We start from the raw sequence: 25,577 nt of genomic DNA on the forward strand, positions 1-25,577 counted from the left end.
AACGACAAGCTGAAGTATTTATATTGACTTTAGTTTTGCTTTAGGAAGGCTCCTCTAGTTATGAGGAAAATAAAGAAATAAAAAATCAATATTATTGGTCATATATATTTGGATCTATTTTTAACCACTAAAACATTAAAAAATGGTTAAATAGATATTCTGGTTATTTATTTTTTAAATGTTTAATCATAAATAAATCAATATTTTGATTTATTTTATATTATTATAATTAATAAAATATTATTTAAATTTGGATCTATTTTTAACCACTAAAACATTAAAAAATGGTTAAATAGATATTTTGGTTATTTATTTTTTAAATGTTTAATCATAACTAACTCAATATTTTGATTTATTTTATATTATTATAATTAATAAAATATTATTTAAAATTTATATGGGATATTATGATAATAATTTGTAATTATTTAAGAGTGATGATGATTATTATAGTTGTTGTTTTTAATCCTAATACTTATCAAAGTATAATAATATTAAATTTTTATAGAAATATTAATTAACTTTTTAATAAAATTAATAAATGTAATAAATGTTATTATTTTTTCCCTAAGGAAAAATCATAATTTTATTAAAAGAAAAAAATTACATTTTGTAGATGTTAAAAACATTTCAAACATGTCAACGAATGACTAGAGCCTAATATGAAAATCAAACTAAATTTTTTGGGTCTAAGTGTGATAAAAATCACTTTGCTAACTTTTTCTATCTTTCTTTTTCTCAAATTTTTGGCAAACTCCTTGGATGGGAGTGAAATTTACAATTGCTAAATGATTTTCACTGCCTTCAAAGAGGTTGCTTTTTCTTAGTTCATACTCTCGGAGACGTGGGATCTTTTTACACCTCCTGCCTCCAATTGAGGGGGTACTTCCTTCTTGTGTTGTATTATAATATCTACTTTTTCATTAGAGAAATATTGAGGTCTAAAATCGGCCTCCTAAGAAATATTATAAAGTAATAGTGGAAATAATAAAATAAGATTAGAATACCTCATCAAGTTTTGGAGGGAAATAATAAAAAAAAGAACTACTTTTTCAATTTATCTCCTTACGATTTTAATCAAATTTTGATCTGGAGCACTCGCTGGATGAAAAATTTAATTTTGCATCCAAGGAGTACCCATATTGCATACTTTCGATGGACCTTACTACATGAAAAATGTGAAATACATAGAAAACCATGATTGTAATCAAGTTTTTCATATATTTCACATTTTTGTGTATTATGCTCTAGCGAAGTATGCAACATGGGTACTCCTTGGATGCAAAATTAAAATTTGCATCCAACAAGTGCTCCCGCTAAAAGAATGAGTAAATTGTAGGGAGATAAGTTGAAAATACGATTTGAAAAAATATCTTTTATTTTATCTTTTATCTTTTTTTACTCAAAAAATTGTGAATCATCCTCCATGGTTGACATCATCGTATTGAATCCAATTGGTTTCTATAAAGTTGATTTTTGTTGTACGTTTGTGTTTTGAGGCCCATTGTCAACCTCAAAATTTCCCTAATGCAAGGTTCCCTAACTTTAGACCATTGTCCCTACCCGTTCTTCCCCTTCGTTCATTGGTGTGCCTTGTTGTTTTTAAAACTACACGTTTATATGATTCTCCACTATTTCATCATCTTCTTCTTCTAAGAGTCACATATTTGGAACTTGCCACACCTTTGGCTTTCTAGGTTGTTTCCTTTTCTTGTTTGGAGCTTTCTTTGCCCGAGGACACATGTTTTGTAAATTTCATGCTTGAAAACAAATGCGACACCTGAATGTCGTGTTTTCAAAATCTAGTGGATGGGTCCAATGGAAGCTATTATGAATTAAGTGAATGAGATAAGGTAATCCTTTGCTAAGATCCACTTCTGCACATATTATGGTAAGGGTAAAGATCCATTTTCAGGTCTTTCCAAATACATCTATATTAACTTGAATAATGCATTTCCAATTCCCTCTAATACTTGGTGGTGCCAAAAAGGAAGAGGAAGTTTATGCAATATTGCCCAAAATGAAATTTTGGAAAGCACCATTTTGTTGGCATTGAAGCTTGGAAACCATGGAGTTATAAAACGATCTCCTCTGCCCCAAAACCATGGCCCCTCATTTAAAGATAAATCCAGGTTCTTCTGTGTGCCAAACTGTACATTAAAAAACCCTTTTGAGCACAAGTGAATTTCGCAGTTAGAAGTCCAAGTTAATACTACCCACTGATGAAGATAATTTGATTTGGGCCAAAATCCATTGAATCTGGAAACAACTCTAGCTAAGAGGACATTAAAAAGATCGTTAACCTTTGGAAGGATATCTTCCATTGTTGGAGCGCGTTCCATTTATTCAAAAATGCAAAGGCTCAAAATATTTTGGCTTTGCACAACTGTACTATGCATATTTCATTTTAGCTAAGAAGAGCCAAATTTTTTAGCCTGAGCATTGGAGCTTTTGGCTCACCCTTGCTTTTCATCACATCCCTCTATGAGATAATTCCCTTGGGATTGCTAGTTTATGGAGAGCCTCCTTGAAACCTCAAATTTATGATAATGAAGGAATTACGATTGCTACAATAATCTTTCAACCACTTAACATCTTATAGCAATTTAATCTTGTAGATCAAGTTTTGTAAATTCATCATAGTATTCCCAAAATATCATGAGTATTCTTCTAAATATTTTATCAAATCCATGAACCAAACCCTACAAAGAACGAATTTCCTGTTTAGGGTTTTCATAAAGATTTGAAAAGATATCAAGATCTATTTACGAAGTATCCCTATTTGGGAGAAAATGGCATAAAGAAGATGTGAGAAGGATCTGTTGGTGAATCAGAAACCAGACCTTGGATTTATCAACAACAGCACATAAACCCTCAGCTTTGTGACATAGATTCCAACCATGGATGATAATGGCGGCGAGGGAGGAGTTGCTGAGTGGAAAAATAACGCAAGCCATTTTCGTCAATATAAATTCTTATCAATGTCACAATTTTAAATAATATTATCTTAATTATTTTATAATAATGATAATAATTATTAAAATATAATGAATCAATATTTAAAGTTTTAAACCTTATAAAAAATATAAATTAAATAATATTTTAATAACTTCTATACATATCACTTTATCCTTAATATCATAAAGATGATAATTTCATTCATATCACTAAATTTAATGATTATTCAATATTCATAGCTCTGTCGTTCCCATTTGAATGCCTCAAACATGTAATTCCTCTAATTCCGTGAATTTGCATTGCATTACGGCAAGCTCAGTCAGAGGTTCATGCTGAACACGGTCAAATTTCATTTGGAGTAATTCTAGCTTGGCATTGATTAATGCCTCGAAGGATTTATGGGCTTTCATTTATGCCTCAACCATTTGGTTGAAGGCACACAGGAATCCAACGAAGGTTTCAATAATTTTCTCTAGAAATACATTGATGTCCACTTGCAAAGAATCAAGGGAAGATGTACCATAATTCTCCATGGGATAATCACTCCTCAACAACTCTTGACCGTTAGACGTGCAACGTATAACACTGAGACTGCACCTTCCTTGACTCAGTGAACTTGGCATGGATAAAGAGAGCTTGCATGTCAATTTAAAGGCTAAGGGAAGCTTGAAATCTGACCTAACATACCTTCTCGGCAAGTGAAGATTCTCTCTGAGACAATTAAATGAGGAATTATATCGATGAAACCCAACATGTTGTGAATTCCTTGCTAAATGTGCAGACTGATACAAAGTAACGATGGAATTAATGAATATCATGTGTGATATGAATGTAAATTGAATGTGAATAACCTAAACTTTTAAATCCCTGACTCCTAAGGTGATTTGATAAGTGATCCAGACACATATGCAGTGAAAGAATTAAAATCGCGTACCATCTTTGTAAAACAGGAGGAGGGTCAAGTAAATTCTAGCCATCAAACCCTGAAAACCATTATCGGATGGTGAATTGGAACTTTAATCAACCACCGGTGATGCCAAAAATGGTTGTCTCCATAGTTTCGTATGCCTAAGTGGCCATTGGGGCCCTTCATTATTTTATTAATGACTATATTAAGGGTCAGAACAAATAGTTATTTGAATAATTTCGATTATTCAACTCCAACATACCTTGACCAAAATTTTCACCTTTTTTAGCTAATGAATCCTTTAACAAATTCAAATGTTGAAGAACATGAAAGAGTTCTATCTTGTCAACTTCCAAAGCTGGATGACAATCATTTGAAATAGAGGAGAAATATTGTTGTTTTGGGATTCTTTTGACTTCCAGACTTTCCTAATTATAATTTGAGAATCCCCAAAGACCATTAGATTTGAAATTTTATTTTCTATCACAAGGTCCAATCCTTTCCAAAGAGGCAAACACTTAGCTTGATTTTTGGTAGTAGAGCCCAACCCCCAAGCATATCATTAGAGCTAAGGATCACCCCTCCCTCTTTTGCCACCCCTGGATTGCCTTTCAAGGAACTTCAAAGAATAAAGAGATCTGCTTTTTGTTTGATAACTAATTTTGAAAATCCTCTACACTTTGCCTTATACAAGGAGTCTTCTTTCCCATTTGGCATAATATGAAGCTACTAGCTTGATTTTGGGGCTTTCCCACCTTAATCCAATATTTTTCATTTGTTGAGAGATCATTCATTTTTTCAACCTTAAATCCTTGAGATGTGATTACTTCAAACATAAGATTCAGAGCTTTGTTGGCCAATTTCTGAGGATCCTTTTTTTATCTTTGCAGATTATGCCATTTCTAGATAACCATACTGACCAACAAATATATTTGGGAAAGGATGACCAAGACATGATTATAACAGGAGGATTTTCGAGGCCAAGGGAACTTGTTTTTCCAGGTTAGAAACATCTCAGGCTAGGTTTCTGGAATTGCTTCGATATGACAAAGGGTTGCACATGCTTCCTACTAGACCTCTAGTGAAAAGGGACAAAATTAAAACAAATGGGGAATGCTCTCCTTCGCAGCCAAATATAGAGGACATCTTGAATGACATAAAATATTTTTTTTTTCATATTCTTGGATGTTAGGATATTCTAATGAACCAAAATCCAGCAAAATATGTTTACATTTAGGATACCATCTCTATGCCATATGTCCTTCCAAATCCTATCTAGAGTCGGATGTGGCAATTGTCTAATTAGTGAGGTATATCCTTCTTTGATTGAGTAGTAGCGATGTTGACTCATCTTCCAAGTTTGTAAATACTGAGTTGAAGAGGAGATGGGAGCCATCCCTTTGAGCTTGTGAGTAAGGAGGGACCATTGAGGAAGGAGATTGTTATGAAACCAGCCCAAGAAAAGATAGAAAAGATAGATCAACGTCTTAGAATTCAGCCTCTTTGAGGCGGAAACCTCCTTTATATTACATAAATGAACAATTCTTGGATGATTCACATGAAAAAACCTCCTTTCTATATATAAGAGTCTAAGGAGTCATAATATAACCTAGCCGACCTAACAATAATAATATAAAGCCACAAAAATAACAATAGAGGGATTCTATGGGGCACAGTAATAACAATATGGGGATAATAGGGGCATAACAATACTAATAAGGGATGCAACTATAATAGTAATGGGGTAATCACTAGTATTATAGGGACCCAACATGCCCCTCTCCTTCAAAAAAGTGTTGTCCTCCACGCTTGAGTAGTTCTGGATGCTTTTGTATAAAATTCTCATCCTCCCATGTGGAATCTTCAGTGGATAAGTTCTTCCACTTGATAAGATACTCTGAAATTGATCGATTTCGTAGCTGTCGAGTTCTTGTTTCTGTGACTGCTTCTAGTTCCAATATAATTTTTCCTTCCTCGTCAAGTTCTGGAAATATTGTTTGAACTGGGAGCTTGTCGCCTATAACCTTCTTTAAACATGAAACATGGAAAACTGGGTGCAATCGAGAAGCTGCAGGAAGCTCCAATTTGTATGCCATAGTACCAATATTTTGCAACACCTTGTACGAACCATAATACTTTGGTGATAATTTATTATCCTTCTTAGCTTGCTTGAGGGACATTTTCTTATATGGTTGTAGCCATAGGAATACCCAATCACCTACATCAAAACGTCTTTCGCTGCGATGTTGATCTGCCTGTTGTTTCATTCTATTCTGTGCCAACACGAGGTTATCCTTTAAGAGTTGGAGGACTTGTTGTTGATGTTCAATGTGATGTTCCACTACTTGAACCTTAGAATTTTCTCTTAAATATGATGTGATGGATGGTGGCTGATATCCATAAAGTGCCATAAATGGGGTCATTTTTGTTGCTGTATGGAAGGAAGTGTTATACCACCATTCAGCCAGAGGCAACCATTTGACCCATTGTGTCTGTTTATCAGATACAAAGCAATGAAGATATCCTTCCAAACATTTGTTTACTATCTCAGTTTGCCCATCAGATTGAGGATGATAAGATGAGCTATGAGCTAACTGAGTACCAAGACAATAAAATAATTCTGTCCAAAAATTTCCAGTGAAAATGGGATCTCTGTCACTTACAATAATCTTTGGCTTTCCATGTAGCTTTTGAATTGTTTCCATAAATGCAGTAGAAACTGTACTGGCTTTAAATGGATGTGATAATGCACAAAAGTGTGCATACTTGGTAAGTCTGTCAACTACCACCATGATGACACTCTTTCCCTCAGACTTGGGTAATCCTGTGATAAAATCCATTGAAACCTCCTCCCAATGTTGGCTTGGAATGGATAAAGGTTGTAATAGACCCGGTGTCTTAATTGTTTCAACTTTATTTTGTTGGCAAACCAAACATTCCGCCACAAATTTTTGAATATCTGATTTAAGGCCATCCCAAAAAAATTCCTTCTTAACCTTGTGGTAAGTTTTTAAAAATCCTGAGTGCCCTCCTAAGGGAGAAGTGTGCAATTCCATAAGAATCTTTTGTTTTAGTTGGGAATTCTTACAGAGGTATAAGCGATCTTTGTACCATAAAGAATCATTTTTCCAGCTAAATGTATCAGACGTACTGGAATCTTGTTGTAACTTTCGAATAAGTGCCCACACTTCTTTGTCATTCTTCCATTCCTCCCTTGCTTCATTTATCCAATCTTGTTGGATAATAGAAATGGCACACAACAATGCTTCCACATCCTCATCCTTTCTTGAGAGTGCATCTGCCACCACATTTTGCTTCCCTTTTTTGTAGATGATTTCAAAGTCATAACCCAACATCTTTGTGACCCACTTTTGTTGCTCTTCAGAGGATAATCTTTGTTCTAAAAAGTATTTAAGGCTATCATGATCCGTTTTAACCTTGAAGTGTCTTCCCATTAGGTAGGGTCGCCATTTCTTAAGTGCATGGAGTATTGCCAACATTTCCTTCTCATAAATAGCTTTGTGTAAAAACTTTCCCTTGATTGGACGACTTTCAAAAGCAATGGGTCTTTCATCTTGCATTAAAACAACACCAATTCCATTTCCTGAAGCATCACATTCCACAATAAAGGTTTTTGTGAAGTCCGGTGTAGCTAAGACCGATGCTTGGCACATTGCCTCTTTAAGATGTTCAAAGGCCTTTGTTGCTTCTGGAGTCCATGAAAATGCATCTTTCTTCAATAATGTTGTTAGAGGTGCTGCTATTCTCCCATAATTCTTAACAAACTTGTGATAATACCCTGTCAACCTGGGAAATCCTTGCAGATGCTTTATGGATGTGGGGATTTTCCATTCCTTAATGGCTTTAATTTTGCTAGGGTCTACCTTAACTCCTTCATGAGATACAATATGACCCAGATATTCCACCTCTTATACTCCAAAGAAACATTTGGATCTTTTTGCATATAATTGTTTCTCCTCCAATAGTTGTAGCACCCTGTCAACATGTTCAACATGATCCTTCCAAGACTTGTTGTAGATTAGTATATCATCAAAAAATACTAACACAAATTTTCTAAGGAATGGTTTGAAAATGGAATTCATCAAACCTTGAAATGTTGAAGGTGCATTGGTAAGGCCAAAAGGCATGACCAAAAATTCATAATGACCCTCATGAGTTCTAAATGCTATTTTTGGAATGTCTTCAGTCTTCATTCTGATTTGATGATATCCTGAACGAAGATCCAACTTGGTGAAGTAAATTGATCCATGTAATTCATCAATGATGGGAATGGGAAACTTATCTTTAATAGTGAGCTTGTTGAGCTCCCTATAATTCGGACACATGCGCCATGATCCATCCTTCTTGTGCACCAATACTACTGGAGCAGAGAAAGAACTTTGACTTGGTTGAATTATACCAGCCTCTAGCATTTCTGCAACCATACGTTCAATTTCACTCTTTTGGGCATAGGGATATCTGTACGGCCTGATGTTTGGAGGAACACTTCCTGGAATCAGATGAATAGCATGATCATGATCACGAATAGGTGGGAGACCTTTGGGAGTCTCAAATACCTTGGAATGATTGTCCAAGACTTTTTGGAGATCTGGAGAAATAGATGATTGCAATGTGGAAACATCTAGCGAACATAATTGTGCAATTACACCCCTTTGTTCCTTTTTTAGAAGCTTTGTCATACCGTTAGAGCTAATTATCTTTCTCGGTTTCCCTGCAATACCCTTTAATTCAACTTCCTTTCCTTCCACAGAAAATTTCATGAAAAGTTCTTGAAAATTAAAAGCTATTGTACCCAAGGATTGTAGCCATTGGACTCCTAGTACAACATCAACACCTCCCATTGGAATGGAAAGCATTGGGCTAGTCAATACATATTCTCCCATGGATAGCTTGATATTATGGCACTTTCCAGAGCAATTTATTGTTCCTCCATTTGCAACCATCACTTGACACTCTGGTGCTGGATATAAGAAGCAATTCAATTCTTTTGCTACCTTACAATGAATAAAATTGTGGGTACTTCCTGAATCAATCAACACTATTACCTTTTTCTTCTTGATTTGTCCTTCTATCTTGATGGTTTGAGGAGTGGTAATTCCTGCCAATGCATTACAAGATATGGTCGGATTCATTTCTTCTTTATCTAGGCTTTGTTCCTGGAGTATATCCTCTTCTTTTGACCTTTCTTGCTCCTTTTCTTCTTCCTCTTCACAATCTATGTAGAATAATTTCTTCTCAGCACACTTATGACCTTTAGTGTATTTGCTATCACAACTGTAACAAAGCCCTTTTGCTCTTTTTTCTTCCAATTGTTGTGGTGTCAACCTTATAGGTTGTGGAAGACTAGGGGCAACAACACTTCCATCTTTATAGTTGTGAGTGGTATGCTTCCTGGTTGCCATAATTTTGCTTTCCATTTTTCTTGCTAACCTGAATGCCTTCTCTAATGAATCAGGTTCCCAAAGGCGAACATCATGTTGGATATTATCCTTTAAAGTCCCTATGAACACATCAATCCTATGCTCCTATGGAATATCTTTTACCCTTATGTTCAATTTTTGGAACTCCTCAATGTGCTCCATTTTTGAACCCTTTTGTTTGAGACTTATCAATTGGCTAAAAAAAGTGTTGCTTTTTGTATCCTCATAATGTGCTGTCAATTCTTCCGTAAAAATTTCCCAAGTGATAATTTGTTTACGAGAGCAAAGCCATTGATACCATACAAACTGATTTGGTTCCAAATATAAAGTTGCAATACATACCTTTTGTGTGTTTTGCACATTATTGAGATCAAAAAATTGCTCCATCTGTAATATCCATGTTGCGGGATCCTTGCCATCAAACTTCCTCATATCGATTTTTGGAATATGGTGGGTCTTCGATCCCACATTAGAGTCTATGAAATCATGATTAACATTTCTTTTGTTCGCATCATGAGTTTCCTTTACTACCTTTTCACCATTAGTAAGTATTTCTTGTAGAAAATTTGTCAAATTTGTCTTCAAATCTTCCATGTCTGTCTTCAAATCTGCCATGTCTCTCTTCAAATCTGTCTTCAAATCTATCTTCAAATCGTCCATCTTAGCTTCCACGCCCTTTATCTTAGATTCCACGCCATTTATCTTAGCTTCTGTTAGCTTTTGTGAGAGTGACATTTGTTGCACTTGTTCTTGTAATTTTGATATATCATGTAGCATTTATTCCTCTTCTTCATGAGTCATGCTAGAGCTTTCAGGTTGCTTACTAGGTTTTTGCATTTTCTTTCCTCAGGGCATCAGTTATCGATAATAAAGCTCTACTATGCCCTTTGAATTCCTTCAAAATAAATTTCAAACCAAGCTTAAGAAAAAATTTAAAAAAATCTACACACCTTTTTTCACTTTGTAGGAGCTCGATATTGCCTCTGATGTATCTCTAGACTTTCTGATCATCTAGCTCTAAAATTGCAACCTGCAGTATCCCTCTGTGTCCTCTTTCCAATGCCACCAGTTTGACCCAAATTGGTTTCTCCAAGGAAGAGTTATGCGAAATCTCCCACAATGACTTGATTATAGACTAGTTCAGTAGAGCAAACTTGTACGATGTGCCACGAGTCACTATTTCGACCTTTGGCTCTAAAAAATATCTACAAGAAACTACAGTCCATCCTCTTTCTGTGAATTCTTACTAAATTTCAATCCGATGCTCAGAGAGAAAGTTATGACGATTTTCCCCAGGTCACCTGTTTGGAATGTAATTCAGGAGTCTGCAAAAAGACCAACTTCCTCAGATCATATCTCCGCAAATATAGTGCGACAAGATCTGAAATTCTGACCCGAGGTTTAGCGCAATGTCTTCTCAAATGGTTTTTTTTTAGCTTTTGAAACACTGCAGAAAAAAATTTATAGCGAAAATGCCACGATGACTTATTTGGAGCAGCAAAACCCTAGAATCCAAAGCTATGATACCAAATGTTATGAAACCAGCTCAAGAAAAGATAGAAAAGATAGATCAACACCTTAGAATTCAGCCTCTTCAAGGGGAAAACCTACTTTACATTACATAAATGAACAATTCTTGGATGATTCAAATGACAAAACCTCCTTTCTATATATAAGAGTCTAAGGAGTCACAATATAACCCAGTCGACCTAACAATAATAATATAAAGCCACAAAAATAACAATAGAGGTATTCTATGGGGCACAGTAATAACAATATGGGGATAATAGGGGCATAACAATATTAATAAGGGATGCAACTACAATAGTAATGGGGTAATCACTAGTATTATAGGGACCCAACAGAGATTGGGAGGGACATCAGGACACAACCAATCAGACCAATCCCCACACTTATTCCAACTTGAGAAATGTTTCATCTTTAAGATCCCTTTCCGAGATGACCATTTTGCTAGATCTTAGAATTAATCATGATTCCCCAACCAACCATTAAAAGTGAAATCATATTTCCACATGTTAATGTATGCTCTGTTGCCTGCTTGTCAACTAAAATTTTCAATAACGAGTGGGGCTTCCTACTTGCACAATTTCCAAATTTTCGAACTTATTCCAAACCAATCAACCCCTTCAGCATTGAGGAGACATGTTTTGTGAAAATATTTCTTTAATAAGGTATGCTTCCACCAATATTTAAAATCAGAACACAGTCTCCATACTATCTTTGCAGTGAGAGAAATATTAATAAACAATGGATCTTTGATATCTAGGCCCCCATGAGATTTCCGTAATCGAACTATGTTCCATTTCACCATGTGGAATCTTCTTTCATTATTTTTCCTTCTCCAAATAAATCTTCAGATGAGGGCACCTATTTAGTTAAGCACTCCTTTAGGGGTAAGGAGACCATAACAAAGACAAATTGGAAGTGATAAGAGAGTCGGTTTCATCATAACGATTCAACCTGCAGTGTTAAACCATTGCGCCCCTAAGTCTGCGTTTTATTCTTAATATTTTGAAGAACTTCATTCAAATCCTCAAAACTAGAGGCTCCAAGTGAAATAGGGATACCCAAATATTTGAAATGCCTCTATCCAATTTTAACCTAAAATTCTAGAGAGTTGGATATCTCTCTGATTGTTTCCTCTAAGTAGTTCCATCCATATAAATGAATTTTCTTTTTATTTATCAATTCCCTAGATAGCTCCAAATATAAGTCTAATATTATTTTAAAGTGCCCTACTATAATTTTTGAGGTCCCTCCCATCAACAAGGTATCATCAACAGATTGGGAGTGATTAATTTATTTAATATTTCTGGAAATGTTGAGACCCATTAACCAACCTTTAGATCTTGCCATTTCCAAAATTCAACTGAAGCTTTCTGCCACCAAAATTTATAAGAAAGGGGAGAGAGGACATCTCTGTCTGAAACCCTTGAAGGTAAAGAAAAAGTTGGAGGGTTTGTTGTTGATGGGGAGGGTGATCCATGGAGCACTGCCTTTATCCATCTTATAAACTACTCACTAAATCCATTTTTTTCCAAAACGAGGAAGAGAAAGGAGTGCCTTACCTGATCAAATGCGTTGGCCATGTCCAAATTTATGATGATGCTCAGTTATCTCATCTCCTCTATTGAATGGATAGCCTCATGAACTAATATAATATTATCTAGAATTTGTCATTGCTACATAAACCCTCCCTAGTTTTCAGAGATGATTTCCGAAAGAGCCTTCCTTAGCCTGTTAGCGATAACTTTGGTGATAATTTTATAAGTAGAGTTACACAAGGAGATTTCCCTGAAATGAGAGAAGGAAGACAACGTGAATTGTTTTTTTATCAAAGGGAGGAAAGAAGAATTCATGTTCCCTCCCAACTTATCTTTCCTTTATGATGTATTAATCATGAGCATGAAGTCCATTTTTGTAAGCAACTAGAAGGATCAAAATAAACATATTGAAAAGTCGTTCGGACCCGAGGCTTTATCCAGATCAAGAGACCATATTGCCTCTCCAACATCCTACTCTTTTAACTCCTTGTAGAGAAGTTGATATTCCTAATCTAAGACAATGGAAGGAATGCATTAGATAAACTCTCTTTCTTTATCCATATCAACTTCTCTATATTTAGAGTATAACTCCCAAAATTGAGATAAAGCCTCTCGCTTTATTCCTAAGAAGGAAGTTATTTTAGGTCTGCCCTTCGAAGCTATTTCTCTGATTTGATTTGGTATTTCCTTGGCTTTGGCTTGTTTGTGGAAAAAGTAAGCATCATGATCCCCTACCTTTAGCCCTGTACTTCTCAATTTTAATCACCAATATTCTTCTTCTTTCTTACGAATATTTTGGATTTGTTGTGTTAACTCCTTCTTGGTATTAATGTGCCCTATTTCCATTGGGCCAACTTCCATTAGGTTTTGATGTTGTTCTAGTTTCCTGAACAATTCTAGTTTTTGATGACTGAGAGGTTTTTAGTTAACCTTAGCCCAATATCTGAGAGCTCTCTTGATTGATTTTAATTTTGACTCCCACATAAAGGTTGGGGATCCTTCAATTGGGGAAATTAAACTGTGCTTTATAATGTCCACAACTCCATCTTCTAGAAGCCAACTTAGGTTACAATGAAAATGGATTGATCCCAAAATTTCTATAGGATCAATATTCAAACTAATGGGTTGGTGATTAGATTCTCCTTGAGCTAAGATATATGAAATCCAATAAATACCCTTGATCAACCAATTATTGTGGATGGGAAAGCAGTCCAACATGGATGCAACATGTCCCTTCCCAACCCTTTTGTTTGACCTTTCATAGATAATATCTTCCATTTTCTCATGAAAATGATCCCTAATGATATTTTTGCCGCGCTTTTATGTAGAGAAAAAGATCATGTTGAAGTCTCCCCCAACAATAAAATTTATGTGTGAGAGATCATCCTTGAGATTGATAAGAGAATCCCAAAATTTGTTTTTATCGCCATAGTTTACTGGGGTGTAAACATTAATAATAGAAATGTGCTCCTTGGAGACTTTGTCTTCCAGTCAAACCAAAATCCATAATCTTGAAGCAATACTATCGATTTGTGAGAAGTACAATTCCAACCAAAAGGTGGCTAGACCACGTGAAACTCCACAAGAATTGTGTGCCAAACTATCACTTCCTCACCAAAAATAGTTTGAGAGATTTAATATCTCTCACTCATCCAACTTTGTATCCTAAAGTACTACTAATTATTTTACAACTTGAAATACTAATTCTTTTACAACTTGGGATTTAATGGGTTTCCCAATCCCCTTGTATTCCATGAAACTACATTCATTGATTTTTAGGGGGGTTAGCTTTCTTACCGCCTCCTTACTTGAATCTCCCTTGCTCATGATTTATCTCAGGCTTAAGGACCTCTATGATTTGGGCTTGGCTTCTAAGCTTTTTTTTCAATTCAACCTTTGCTTCTCATTCTTTCCTTGATGGTCTTCCTTGGCCTTTCCTGTGACTCTCTATTTCATGACTTGTTGAGTCATCCCCCCCACTCATACGTTTTCTTGTATTCCTTGTAATGACTCTAGTTTTGACCCCTGATCCTTTGGTTACTATTGGAGGGGTGTTTTCTTTTTAAGTTAGAGATGGAGGATCCTGTGATTTATTAGTTTTCTTTGGGCCCAAATCGCGTATTTCTCCTTCTTCTGTTCTTGGTATTTATTTGTTTTCCTATGGAGTTTTAACTTCATTAACCTATGGAGCTTCATTTTCCTTTTGTGGAGCTTCTTCCTCAGGTTTTTCATGATATTGAAGGGTGGCGAAGGGGTTTGACACAATGTAAGCTACATTTCTATTTTTCCCTTGAATGTTTCTATTTGTTGTTGTCTAACCTATGTTTCCTCCCCTTTTTTTGTGTTTTACATTTTCCTCTTGAGATTCATTTGGTACTTCTCCTTTTTTCAGGTTGAGCTTTCTTGAAACCCTTGGAAAAATGCCCATATTCGTTATAAAACAAACATTTAAAGGGAAATTATTCATAGTCTAGGGCTTGGCAATGACTCCACTCCCCTAGTGTAAATTTGATTTCTAATGGTAACCGCTTTTCCAAGTCAACCTCCACACAAATTTTTTCTCAAGAAAATTGGAACCCCTTGGGCTGGACACAATCTAGATAGAAAGCTAGCCCATTTCTAATGGCACTCAAACAATCATCACTCTAGCATGAGAGAGGGGGTCTAGGAAATTTTACCTAGAATGGGACAAAGGTAGGGATGTCTTTGTTTGGGTCAAAGTTTAATGACCACGAATTGAGATACATGCTTCTAAATCCAAATAAATATGACCCATTTTTGAAGATTACATCTTGGTTCTCCTTGATCTCAAACAAAAAGGTGAAGAAACCATTACCTCACACAAACAAAGCAATGTTTCCTTTCATCATTGGATTCTAAGTCTTTTCAATTCATTGATCCATCAATTTCTAGGAAAGACACATAATAAATAATTTCTCGACCATAAATCTATACAAGTAGGTGAGAGTTGTTCATTGAAATGCAACAGGCAACATAATAGACGAGATGTTATCTGCCTTATTAAAAAACTTCGTCTAGTTTTCTTTGGACCATTGCTTTTTCCTCAAATGCAACAACAAGGGTTTGAAAGGTGGCCATGTCATATTTGGGAGGGGGAGGAGCCCCCTTTGAACCCGACACCATAGTTAGTCAGCTACATAAACACCAAAAAGATGCAAGATAGGGTTAAGGTGACAAAAATTAGAGAGAGAATAAAGTTATCATTTTTTAAAAACATAGTAAATTTTAAATAACTTTTAAAATTCTAATATTTTATGTTAATTGTTGTTTAATGGTTTGTATATTTTATATCAATCTTATTTCACCATAATTATTTTCATCTCTAACCAATAATATTTAAAATTGAAATACTCTTTCCTATTAGGTGACTTGTTACATTACTTGTTGATCGCATTTTCACATCAACCATGGTCAACCTTGTTTGTTTTAGGGTTTACAATATTTATCATAGAGTTTATATACTCTGGGTTTACATTATTAATCCCTTGAGTTTTTAGTATTAATCTCCTGGGTTTATTAGTGCCTTGGGTTTATTAATCTAAGGGTTCATATTCCTAGGGTATAATATTATTCATAGGGTTTATAATATTAATCCTAGGGTTTAATATAAATGGCTTGGGTTTATAAGCCAATGGATTTAAAATACATTATTAATCCCTTGAGTTTTTAGTATTAATCTCTTGGGTTTATTAGTGCCTTGGGTTTATAATATCAATTCCTTGGGTTTATTAATCTATGGGTTCATATTCCTAGGGTATAATATTATTCATAGGGTTTATAATATTAATCCTAAGGTTTAATATAATTGGCTTGGGTTTATAAGCCAATGGATTTAAAATATAATTCCTTTGGTTTATTAATAACTTGGGTCTTAATTAATAAAATTTGTTTATTATATTAATAAATCATAATTTATATTTATATAATTAATATAAATTATATAAATTAATTAATATAAAATTATATAATAAATATACTTAAATTATTATAAATTAATATTGATCTTTTTTTTATAATAGTTAATTTTGTAATATTATTATTATATATATATCAATATGCATATTAATATTTTCATTAATATTAGATCTATACCATTAACACTTATGGCATTTTTCAACCACATTTACTAATCTGGTTGTGCTAGAGTGTATTATGTTGAGGCCTACGATGTATATCATTAACATTTATTAATGTGGTTGTTCTAGTTACATTAATTGTCGATAGCATCTTCGCATTAGTGTGCTCTCTGCCCAACCCAAATGGAATGATCATCTCTTGCTCCATTAAATAACTGTAAAGTGTGTGATTTTTACAGTACTACTCCATTTTCAAAAGATCATTCTTGTGTGATTTACGCAGGATGGTCCTGGGATAAAAATATGATTTAACATAGTTGTGTAGGCTTCACATTATAGTTTTGCTGGTGGCCACAAAATGTGCAATCAAACTCTGAGGTGACGTGATCATAATTAAAAATATGTTTTATAAACTATCAACCATTGGGCTTCAACCAAACACAAAATGGTTGGAATTATAACATGCTGCATCTGTCTACATCTTTCACTATGTGTCTTCATCCTCTTGGTCTTCTGTTCAACAAGATTGTCTTATGTGAGAATAGATAGAAGTATGTTTCCAAAAGATTTTAAGTTCTGTGCCTCCACATCTTCTTATTAGGTGCTTCCTTCTGCAACATGTTTTCACCTTAGATTCATTTTAACTTTAAAGTCATCAAGTTTCTAGTTGATTAAACACATTTAAGATTAAAAAAAATTGATAATGCTAAAATTAAAGAATGTTTACTTTGGATTTGGAAAGTTTTCTGAATATCAGATACTTTTTCAGATATAATTCTCTCGGTAATGTTTACATTTAAGGAACATATTAAGTCTAGTGAAATTAGATTATGTAGCAGAGCTCTGCGCTATTCTTTTTGAGAAAATCTTATTTGTTTTACAGGTAGAAGGAGTTGCTCGTGAGGATGGGAAAGGTACCAACATTTGGGATATATTCTCCCATATTCCAAGTGAAGTTTCAATTTGTATATACATAGGCTAAATTCGATGTCAATCATGCATTTTTATTTAATTGCAGTACATTAATGCAGGTAAAATAGTTGATGGAGAGAATGTGGATGTTGTAGTAGATCCATACCACCGTTATAAGGTACAACATATTAATTACCAGATTGTAGGCCATCCTGACACCATGGCCTGCAATCTAGTACATCACCCTCTTTCACTTATTCTAACTCCATTCATCATTTTTTTCCATCCCGATCCACATAGGGTTAGCCTCACCCCCTCGTTGTCCACACCTTAGGTTGGGCATAGAAGGATGCCCGAAGGTTGATGCAATTAAAAATAAAATAAAAATCACACTTTTACCACTCTTGATCCAAGTGGATATTGGTGGCCACTCGCCTATTCCACTTGGACCCCCACCATTGTTTCTTTTAGTTTTTCAGTTTCCTTAATTGTAGCACAATTTACTATTTTTGGCAATTTTCGGGGCCTGAACTTCCAGAGTTGTTTTGAGGCCCTAAACGATGTTTTTTTTGTAAACCTGGGGTTATTGTGGATAATAGATTGATGTTCCCCACTCGGAATTTGTATTTCTCAGATAGATATTTCTAAAAAGGCATTGTGTGCGTCAAACGAAGATGATATGCCAAAGTTACAACCCCAGGAAGTTGATGTACCAATTTACCCAAACGAGGCCCATAGTTTTGGTGCTTCATCTCCTAGGGTTAGGTTTTTGGATGTTTAGGGTTTTCCGTTGTTTATTAATAATAAATAGGCCTCCAAGCCTTATTGTAACACAATTCAGAGGCATGTAGCCGCCACATCTCTTCTCAGAGATAAGCTACCATCGCTCGAGCTAGTCTTATTTCCATTCTGTTTGTAAGCATATTTCAGTATTTGATGTTAATGAAATGAAATGTTATTTCTACTGCATCTCTGTACTTATGGTTATATCTATAATTTGTTGCATTCATGTTTCAATCTGGATCAACTCTCAATAGGAAATGTACCAAAAAGTGCAAAAGATCTCTGGGACATACAAATTCAACACATGGGAAAAACCAAACATGAGCTCTACCCTTTATCCATGACCATCACCCTAGTTCCTATGGGCCCTAAATGAGCCCCATAAATCATTAAGGAACCTATGATTGTCCCAATCCCTGGTGGGCAATGAACTGCCCCACCTTAAGGGGTATCCATTGCTATATATTACACAACATGTATTCATCCCCTGGAGCTCCAAGCAGTTATGAAGAAAAATCAATCAAAGGAAAAAGGAATATGAAGAAGGGTGGAAAAATAAAGGTCGGGGTACCACGTTTTTCTCCCTCCTACACTCATATACCCTGGTGTGGGCTTCCCTTATTATAACTACCCTTGTATGATGGCATGTGGCTTGGAGTATTCCCTTACCCCCCACTCTGTTCCATTGGTATACCATTTTCCACCTACCACCTGATGGATGTATCATGTACATGTCACCTCCTTTAAAGGTTGAAAAAACCTAATAGGGTCCTTGATTAACCCCCTTATTTAGCTTGGAAACACTTGTACATGCCAAAGCCCAGTATGGAAGGGCATCCCACCATGAAGTGACCCATTGATTCCATGAATTGTAAGATTTTTTGCTTTATTATTCTAATGATTTGTTTTATTGGATAGAAAGGGGACGCATTGGATCTTATGCAGGATTGCAAGTGGGTCTCCATTTGGGGCTTGGTCTCCCTATACAGGTCCCAACCCTCTAGAGGGCCACATTGACAATTGTAGGGTGAGCAGTGAGATCCATGAGCCTCCACTATAATAGAGAGTACTTCATGGATCCCCAACATCGCTCATTGATTTCTCATGTTCCACCTTTTGGATGAGGATGCACCTAGTTCACCATGCCCAACCGAATCCACACTTGCACCATACACTTGGCAGATGTTCCAGGGCCCAGACGAGGATGTGTCTCACTGCAGATGGCTTATGGCCCTTACAGATGGTTTAAAGGCATTTTTTATCCACTTGGAGACCGATGAGGATGTACTTATTCCCCTCACACTGACTTGGGGGTACCACAGGGATTTGCTTGAAAAACAAGGGGCCAACCCCTTATCCACTTGTTTGAGGTCCATTCTCACATCATGACACACTCTGGACTTCATTAGGCCTCCTCAAAGGCCCAACGACTCATTTTATTGATCATTCTACCCTCAGAAGCTTATTCTTATGTTATTAAGCTATCTTGGTGGACTTGTCACCAACGGATGTTATTATTACACATTATTTTATTATTTGGGGCCCCTAATTAGGAAAATCAAACTCATTAGTGATTGTATAAATACAAGTGAGGTGATGCATTTTCATCATCATCACTTGGATTTGGGATTAGTAGCTCTTTGAAGAATTTCACATTCTCTTTTGGAGGATGAGTTTGGATATTATGGATGAATTTTAATGTTTGGATATATTTCTCTTGTCTTGGAGCTTCATTATTGGCATAGTTTGAGGATTGGATATACTCATTTGTACATGTAAGTAATATTTTTCATGCTTATTCTTGTTATTTAATTTATCACATGAACATTGCTGGGATTTTTGCTATACAAGTCTGAAATTTACGACTTTTCTATGCGAAATTGTGGAAATTTTGATCTTTTGTAGCATTTCATCATTGTATAGGCCATGTGTGAATGGGTGAATGTTCCTAGATAATATTTTGTTACATCTTGATAAGTCATAAATTATTGCATATCAAAGTATAAATACCTTGAGTAGTTGCTCTCATGCCCTAATGCCATGTGAATTGCTTAAAGACCTCCTTGATTAGGTAAATCTTAAATTTCCTAAGCTATAAATTCTCCTTGAATCCATCTGTCCCAGATGATAAGGCACTAATCCTTCCGTAGGTGGCCACCTTCAAAGAATATTTCTCTCACCTCTCTTTATCTTTCTAGGCCTCACCTCCATGGGTCACCTAGGGAATCATTATTCTCCCATTGTAGTGATCAAAAAAGTTTGATCTCTTGTTCATAACTGCACTAGGGTTTTCTCTAGAGGCCCTCCAAATTTCAAGAAATTTTGATGGTGGGATATTGAGATATAGCAAGCCCTAGCTAAAAGATCATTTCTTGCCCTAGGTTTCCCTTGGCTAGTGTCCTCATTTGGATCATTGCATTAATCTCTCAAAATAAAATTTATCCTTTGGTCCTCTTCTCTTCCATAATTAGGTCAAGCCCCTCCTTGGTTGATCAACTCCACATCCTTGACCTAATTCTAGTTCCACTTGGTCTTGTGTGGTCCCGCAACTTTACAACTCAAATTCCACAAAGATCACATAAAGACCAATTCTCCACAAGGGTTTCTAATCTTAGGAATCATCTTTACAAGATATATTCCCAAACCCTAGTCTCGAGAATCCTCTTATCCCTTCCTAGAGAGCATATCACCTTGCCTCTCGAGTAAGAAAGCCATATAATTGAGTCTCTCTTATGAATTGGCCTTATGAATCACTCATTATCCTCTTATTGATCTATTCATCTAGTGATTCCCCTTGGATCTTCTCCCATTGGTGAATGTTTGTAAAGAGCACAAAGCCTTAGCTGAGGTGACAATGGGCTATCTCTCCATTGTTACCCTTGCCCTAATAATTGCTATGTAAGATCCCCTCCTAGATTCCCTGCTATTTTAAGCGGTAACATAGTGTAGAGAAGCACAAGAGGAAATACTTCTCTACATAAATTTCTTGTAGCGACAGGTCAAAAAATTGAACAGTACGATTTAGATACAGGCTTGGTCAACCTATATTTTAGCAACAATGAGGATGAAGAACAAGCTCTAGCTCCCACTAAGGTGAATTCTCCTATAAGTTGACGTGGTCTACTCTATAACATTTTTGAGTTTTAAGAGACTCTATAAGCAATCTTATCTTACTATTAGCTTTTGTTATGTTTTATTTTCTAGCCTTTTAGATAGTTATAGACCTTGTCACTTAGACCTTATCAACCATTAACATAATTTACTAGAATTTGGAAAAATATTTAAAATAATATTTAATTTTAAAATAAATTGATATTCCCTAATAGAGGTGTGTGCCAGCTCATAGTCCCTCTTGGGGACTCTCGATATAGGTGACAATGTGGGAGGTAATGCGGAAAGGCGGCTCCAGCCATTACATGGTATGTGCGATCATGTTAGCGAGGTGGTAGGTAGTGTGGGAGATTTTAAGGCATGAGTAAATCGACGTCGTGTGTTTAACCTCTAGGTGGTGAAGGCATGCATCCCATTCCATGCACTCACTCTATGGTATAATGTGGTTTCAAGTGGTAAGCGGAGGTATCTGGGTATCTTTTTGGTGGCAAGCTTGGTAGGGAGACTCCGTATGTGGGAGAACAACAACTTCAGGCTTATGGCTTTGGTAACTGGGCATGTTCTGTTTCTTTTCACCCCTCCTCGCCTGCAAAAAACTATGATTGTGAATGTTGCTTGCAAGATAGTCAACCCACCCTGCAATTGGGTGACTGTGTGACCTGGAATTTCTTGTTCATCAGGTGAGTATGTTTGTGTGGTTAAATTTTATCTTGAATATGTTTTTTCTATGTTAGTGTCCATCTTATATGGTATTTTACTGCTTCGAATGGGAATGTATGGAACAATTTGGGTTACTTGTCTTTCCTAGAAGGTATATCCGCCCGATGGGAATGGTTGTTTTTATGATTGGATATAGTAGTTTTTGAAAGTCTCCTTTACCTTGTCATTATTGGTTTTATATTTTTCTTCTGTGTTTCTATATGGGAATTGGCTCAAGGAGACGGTCTATAGCTCTTCCCTTTTGTGGAGATAGACCCTCCCTAGTTTCTTTATGTCACGAGCGATGTCTGAGTACAAGGTGCTAGTGATTGGAGAAAAGCGCCATAGGTGGTTGCCCTTATGGACTTTCTATGATCTTATATGGCCTGGTCCTAATGCCATTTGGTTCCTACTCTTGTCATATGTATATGTGCCAAGTCTAATTAATTGGGGAGACCACTAAACCTACTCGCTACTAGTATTTGTTCGATCAAGGGTTTGGTTGGTTTGGGTGGATAAGTATATTGTGGTGAAGTGGAGGTTGACAGATATGGCTCAGCCATCTCTGGGTGCAGGTCCATCAGGAACTGGGAATCGTGGGGGCAATAGAAATATTGGGCACTGAGGTGGGCAAGGGGCCCCCTCGTCGCAACCGCCGAGGTGGAGTGGTCGAAAAATGGACACCCAACATATCAATGTAGCGACTTAAGTGTATACCACAAGCACTCCAGAGAAAGTGAGGCAAATGATTACGGCTTGGGAGGCAGACCTCAACTAATGGGCTGAGCATGAAGTGCATATGTTGGATTGGTGAGTACTGGTCCCTGACCCAAGTCATACTCGAGGCATGATCACTCAGTATAAGTAGATAGTGCATCTTTATGGGTTGATGAAAAGTATAGTAGCTTGAGCGATTATGAACTCTACAAGCTCCATTAAATCTAATACTAGGTTTTAGGAAATTCATAAAGAATTCCAACTTTTCCAATTTCAAATTCAGCAACAAAATGTTCATCTTTGTCGTATTGAGAAACATATTCCATGCCTTCCTCAATCAGAATTACCAGGTTCCAGCGCTAAGGACCCAACTCTGGTGGAGTCCTCTGATGAATAGTAGAAAGCAATTTATTTTTTGTTAATTTTTATGATGTATATGTCAGTTAGTAGTACTTATGTTAGCATGTTAAGGGTGAACTGGTTTATAGACATTCAGGCCTATAAGGCCGAGTATGATAGACTTAAGAACCTCAGATTTTGGATGGCTTATAATGCATTCCGATGGCCAACAAACCTGGTTTCCCACTAGGCAGGTTGAGGCCATGAAACAACTTTCATGGATGTAACTTGCTTTTGCAAATGAATGAATGAAAGGTCCTACTAAGCTTACAATTTTGTTTTTTTGATATAAAAATGTATTTTTATAAGAAAATAAGATATAGATAATCCTTAAATTTAATGGTAGTATTTTTATAAGAAAACAAGATATTAGATATCCTTAAATTTAATGGTACAACTAATTTTTATTTGATCTTAAACTATAAAGACACTTTTAAGAATGTCATATCTATCTAATTTGAGAATTTATCAAAGGATTAATTATATATAAATTTAAAATTTAATAATTAGAATCCATTATGGTTTAACTATTATCATAATTATTGAACAATTAAAGATAAAAAAAAGCTCTTCAAATTGTGATATATATTTTTTTTCTTGGGTGGAAAAACCTATCATAACTTAGTTGTCAAACTAGTAATGAGGACAACCATCTCTAGTTGTTATCCATGAATACATGTTGACTCATCACCATTATTCAAGGAAAACCATGCCACCTGGAATAACTCGATGGTGGTTTGTAAGGAGGTAGATTTTCACTCCTGCCAGATGCCTCTAGGTCTTGGGTTGTTACCCTGTTTCCTTACGTCCCAGGAAGACAAGCTCTTAGTCAAGTAGAAGCAATTTTAGGGCATACTCTAGGCCCATTCAAATTGTGATATTTATTTAACTTATTAACTTTATTTAAAAATTAATTATTTTAAAATTATTTTTAAAAGATTTCATAATCCAAACATTGAATGTATTATACTTTAATAAATATCATTATCATCACCAAATAATTATGATAGTAAAATTTGTTCACAATGCACTATAACCACCATCATCATCCTTAAAAAATTATAATGAATCAAATATAATTATACAATATAAATTTTAACTAATTTTCTAATATATATCTATATATATATATATATATATATATATATATATATATATAATTCCAGTTCTTTATATTAGACTTTCAATAAAAGGTACATGGATAAACTAGTGTGCATTGAGAGAATTCCAGCAAAGGAAACTCTACCTCTCATGCACATACTCAATATAACTAATTAAACACATATACACTAATACACATTCACTTCCCATTTTGGCTTACAAGACAAACACTAGAACAAAGACAAGCCAAAAGACATGCCATGCGCCTAATGGTAGTCGAGCAACCAAAAAAAATTCTCGAAATATGCATAGCAGGAGGCACCTTTCCTCACAGAACCGGAAAAAACATCTGATTGGGGGGGGAAAACATATTATCCTGCCCAAAAAACTAGGCCGCGAAGTAATACATTGTCATCATCCCATTTGAAATATTTCTGTGTTGAGCTAACCAGAGACACATGAAACGCGGCTTGGGAATTCAATCTTATTGATATTATTGAAACCAATCACTCTTAATCCTCATCAGTCGAGGAGACTATTGTTGACACACGAACACTTAAAATAGGGGGCTCCTCATGGCCACCACTCTTTGACCGACAAGGAACATGACTTTCTATGTGCCTCATCCGGGCATCAATTCCGTCCACTGTGAAACACAAATTATGAAGCATTCTATTAACATCCTCCAATGATGCAAATAGATTGTATTTCTCCACTTGTTTGTCTTTGAGGACTAAACCCAACAGAGTCTTCATTTTCCAATGAAGGGCTACTGAGTTTAGAAATTGTTTCTTCTTGCCTCTTGTATGACTTGGGTCTGGAACCCATCCACCCAAATCTTCAAGGAGCTCTGAGTCAGACATCAATTTCCTTTCTTCACCAACCTTCATTTCCAAATTTCTAATTTCTAGACACACGTCTAGAGGGAGAACATTGAAGTATGAAGTCACCGACTCATGGGAAAACAGTCGCATGCCTCTGACCAACTCGAGAAGCGCTGCACACACCAGAGGCAACGCGAACTTGACAAAAGGTTTGCACTCTTCCACCATTTATAATATATGATCCTCCTCTTAGGTTCTCAGCCAGGCTCAGGCTCCACCCCAACATACCACAATACAACACCTAGACTCAAATTATAAACCCTCATATACCAACACAACACCCCACAAAATACCACCCACACTAAAATTCCCCAATTTTTTTTTTGAGAGAGTTAGCAACAAGGACACTCACAATATAACACTAAAGGAGTCAAAAAACAAAGCCCCAAATCCTAAACCAAGCAGAAAAAAAACTCTCTGAATATAAGAAGAAACCAAATTGTGTCAAAGAAGAGCACAACCAAAATGACCAAACCTAGAGGGGATCACAAGCTACCAAGACC

This window comes from Pinus tabuliformis, chromosome 9, assembly GCF_031772625.1.
Source record: "Pinus tabuliformis cultivar Carrire ecotype Pingquan chromosome 9, CPIR1, whole genome shotgun sequence".
NCBI classification, from domain to species: Eukaryota; Viridiplantae; Streptophyta; class Pinopsida; order Pinales; family Pinaceae; genus Pinus; species Pinus tabuliformis.